General features: G+C 41.9%; 1 non-coding gene across 1 annotated transcript; it reads right to left on the bottom strand.

The window, feature by feature from the left end:
• Positions 1-890: 890 nt before the first annotated feature.
• Positions 891-963, bottom strand: TRNAA-AGC (transfer RNA alanine (anticodon AGC)). The gene has a single exon. It is a non-coding gene; the product is annotated as a tRNA-Ala (tRNA).
• Positions 964-4,299: the final 3,336 nt, after the last annotated feature.

Genomic DNA, 4,299 nt, shown 5'->3' with positions numbered 1-4,299 from the left:
TTTGTGTTGTACATTGGTTGCTGGACTGTTCTTGTCTCAACCCGTAGTAGTTGCACTCTTTTGATCCTCCTCCCCATTCCTCCAGGAGCGGGGAGGGGGAGAGCCCCAGGGGGGCCCCTCGATTGCTCTCAGCCCGGCACCCCTCACTGGGAGTGAGTGAACAAGCTGTCTGGATAGGGTTTAAACCACGACAGTTCTTATCAGATACCGTAAAAATACTGATACAGTTCCAAAAGGGTAGCCTGGAGGAAGAGGAAACAGGAATGCCTAACAGAATGAGTCCAGTATACAATGAATTTACACCTGATTGTCTGCAGCAGTGCTTTTAAACTCGGACAGAAAGAGGTAGCAATGATCATAGAATCAGCTAGACTGGAAAAGACCTTTAAGATCATCAAGACCAAGACCAACCATTACCCCAGGACTGCCAAGGCCATCACTAACCCATGGCACTGAGGGCCTCATCTAAATGTTTTTTGAACACTTCCAGGGAAGTAGCCTGGGCAGCCTGTTCCAATGCCTGAGCACCCTCCCTGTGAAGAAATTGTTCCTAATATCCAATCTAAACCTCCCCTGGTGCAACTTGATATTGTTTACTGTTGTCCTGTCTGTTGTTACTTGGGAGAAGAGACTGACCCTGAACTCGCTTCATCTCCTGTCAGGCAGTTGTAGAAAGCAAGAAGGTCCCCCCTGAGCCTTCTCTTCCCCAGACTAAACCCCCCCTGGTCCATCAGCCATTCCCCATCACACTTGTGCTCCAGGCACTGAACCAGCTCCAGTGCCCTTCTCTGGCACCTCAATATCTCTCTTGTAGTGAGTGGCCCAGAACTGAAAACAGGATTCAAGGTGCAGTCTCACCAGTGTCGAGCACAGGGGCTAAAAGTAGACAGTGGAGAATGCGGGCATCGATCCCGCTACCTCTCGCATGCTAAGCGAGCGCTCTACCATTTGAGCTAATTCCCCTCCTTGTGGTGCATCCCTGTAGGAGAAGCCTGCAGCATTCTCTTGGGCAGGAGATGCAAGCAAGATGAAGCAGGAACTGCAGACTGGCTCAAAGACTGAGTGGCAGAGTGAATGGTTGTGAAGTATAAGGGTCTGCACAGTCATCTAACTGCATACTATACATGGCTCAGTTAAGATTGCTATCACGCTGATATCGTGACAGGCTGAAAACAATGCCAGCTGTACAAGCATTTTGGCAATGGTAGTCTATGGGAATGTGAATTTAAAAACAACAAAAAAAGATAAGAGCCATGGCTTTTTTAACACTAAAGGTAGAAAAGACTATTTGTAAATTTGATTTTTAAATGCAAGGAAAAATAAAAGAGCTAATCTGTCTAGAAAGAAAGCTGGTTCACAGGCTTTGCCATGAGAGATCATTTGCCCTGCCATTTGAGACTGGATCAATAAACCATTAGACCAGTTCCCTTTTCTCATCTACGCAAAAAGTACAGTGATTTGAAAGACCAGTTTGCATGCAAATAGAAATATAGATCTAGTCCTTGTGCAGAATCAGGGCAACAACAGCCTTAGGCTTCTCAGGTTGACCAAAGCTGGTTAGGAAGCAGATGATTAACTGTGGCAGGTTTTGTGTACTTGTCTCTTCACATAAGGATGAGAGTTTAGGTTAACTTTCTGATATTTATGCTACATTCCAGCAGGAATTTATGTCATTCCAGAACTCCCTTCCTTACCAATGAGACAAGAAAAGAGAAATGACCCGCACCTGTAATAATCCATTCCAGATGTCAGGAGAGTCAGATCAGTAACTGTGGTTTTAACGGTGTCAGAGTTTGAGGCAGCTCAGCTATGTCCATCTGCAGCCCTGTGCTTTGAGCTAGAGGCTGCTACAAAAGAAAGGAACTACAGTTTTGGCAGTGTTTAGAAAAGCTAGAACAAGTCTTTTTTTGGCCAGAAGATGGAGGTGGGCTTTAACTAACTTAATTTTAAATTAGACATCTATAGCTAAGCTAATCACCCAAGTTTCTCATTCTAGCCAGCAGAGAGAGTAAGTTTTTCAGAGAGTCATTTTTCTGCCCTATTTTTAACCACGTACTTTGTCTTAAGCTGTATTGCACCAAGAAGGAACTGTTCTCTCCACTGACTATAAAAGAAGCTGAGATACTTACTTTGGCTATGCACATTGTGCAAGATGAACCAGACTCTTAAGTCCCCAATTCATTTTTCTACAGTAACAGCTATAATAAGAAGTTAACATCTAGCCACAAATACATCCTAAATCCAAATGTAAGAATTACATTTAGAGAGCTCTGGAAATGAAAATGATGAAGCTGGCTCAAGACAGCAGATTTGTCACAGTTGGCAGTGGAAATGGTTATTTGAAAGAGGCAGCCAGCATCCTAACTTATACCCTAGTGGACAGTTCAATACAAGGGGAAAGAAGGGTATCAGACTGTGTGCTTACAGAGGTATACTTTAAACAGCAGTTGGAGTCATTAGTTAATGAAGACAATTGGGTTGTTCACAATGTAGTGGTGTTCCTGAAAATATCCCTTCCATAACAGGGCCAGTACAAGGCACTAAAAGTTGTTTCATTCAGAATGCTTAAGGATATCATCCAGCAACGCTTTGATCTCTGGTCTTAGTTCAAAGCTATCAGCCTTTTGCTAGGTCTCAGCATCATATGAATCTCCTACTTCAATGTCAGCCTGCGACACACTGACTAATTGGTTTTGACTGCTTTTAAAAGTCTGTCACATTATTGCTCTTGGAAATGTACATAGCTCGTGATATTGACTGCATAACAACTCTGTACTTCATCCTGAAAGCCTTAGGGCTCACTTGTTCCAGTCTTCCTGGAATATATAGACTGATCAGGTGAAGCTAGCATCTGGACCATGTCACTGTTAAGAAGGAGCCAGTTATGAAAGGTATGGGGGATTCAAATAAAGGCACTGAATCTTGCTGAGATGTTAGACCTTTAAATATTTGTTAATTCTTCCATTAAAGTTACAAAAAAAAAGAGAAAGGTGAATGTGTGTGCAGAAGGGAGAAAGGGTGAGGAAAATAAAGCATTAACATTTTGAAACGTAGAGTATCAAGTAAGGATGTCAATTTAACAGTGCCCTTCAAATGCTTTTCTTTTAGCAGAGAGTAATTTTAAAAGAAAAACCTAAAGGGAGAGAAACTATTTAATAGTTTTTCAAAATTATTCCACGTAGTAATATTTACCCATTCTGGGAAGAAGTTATGTTTCCATTCCTTTTACTTATTGGGACTACTAGTTTTTCCTTCTTTTTTTTTTCCCCTGCTCGGTGTATTTGATGGCAGTACAGGGCACATAAAGTGCCTTATTTATTAGTTATAAATTAGCTGAGATTGTCTGAAGGTTTTGCTACTGCTGTTATTAAAGCCTGATGTTATTTTCTTGAAGACAAAACAGTAATAACCCATGAAAGTGGGGAACGAGAGGAATGGTGCAGTAGCAATGCTTCTGTCTGCTGCTGCTGCTTCTTGTAAATTTCACTGGTAAGGATAAAGAGTAATACATACAGTTTTATTATATACTAAAAACCAAATAAAGTTCTGCTACCATCAGGATGTTTAAAAAACTTTTAACTGGGTTGATGGTATTTTTGTGTGTGTTTGTGGCTTTTTCTTCATTTTTTCTTTCAATTTTTCCTAGTCATGGGTTCACAGCAGAATTGTAAATGAAACAGTCATTCAGGGCCACATCTTTCTAAACAAGAATGTAAGAGAAGAACAAGAACAAGGAGGGAAAAGGTCATTGAAGGAGAGGATCAAGGCAGGGTCAGGGTTTCCTCACTTCTCGCATGTCACTGTCGGGGCTATAGGAGCCATTATGGGGATGCATGGGAAGAGCATTGAAATAGTGATGGGCTGGGCAGGGTACAAGAGAGACCTTTGTCTTTGTGCTGGCTACTGGAGGAGCCAGGAGGTCCAAGCCAGCTACTGAGGAGTCCATGAGGTCTAGGGATCAGCTGAGGGGCCATTCTCCGTGTGTATGTCTCTGTGTGAGCGGTATCTGGAGGGCCACAAGGGCCCAAGGGCCAGCCTCTGAGTAGATTCAGTGTCTAAGGACAATTACTGCATGATCTATAGTGTGTAGTGTTGATATGTGCAAGTGGGTTTGTGTATCATTAACTGGAGTGGGTTGGCAACTTTGAGGGCTCGAGATGAAGCCTCAGCTATGGGGCAGACTGAGCATCTGAGGTCATTTACTGCAGTAATTGTTTATATGTATAAACAAGTTTTATTTCTTTTATATTATAAATATATGTTTTATATATAAATATATATTGCTTATATGTATATGCA

The sequence above is a fragment of the Pezoporus flaviventris genome, unplaced genomic scaffold (genome assembly GCF_033815535.1).
Source record: "Pezoporus flaviventris isolate CSIRO_AGI_PZ_B2104156 unplaced genomic scaffold, CSIRO_AGI_Pfla_v1 ptg000007l, whole genome shotgun sequence".
Classification (NCBI taxonomy): Eukaryota; Metazoa; Chordata; class Aves; order Psittaciformes; family Psittacidae; genus Pezoporus; species Pezoporus flaviventris.
Note: the sequence above shows the minus strand (reverse complement) of the source record. Positions and strands in the feature narration are given on the sequence as shown.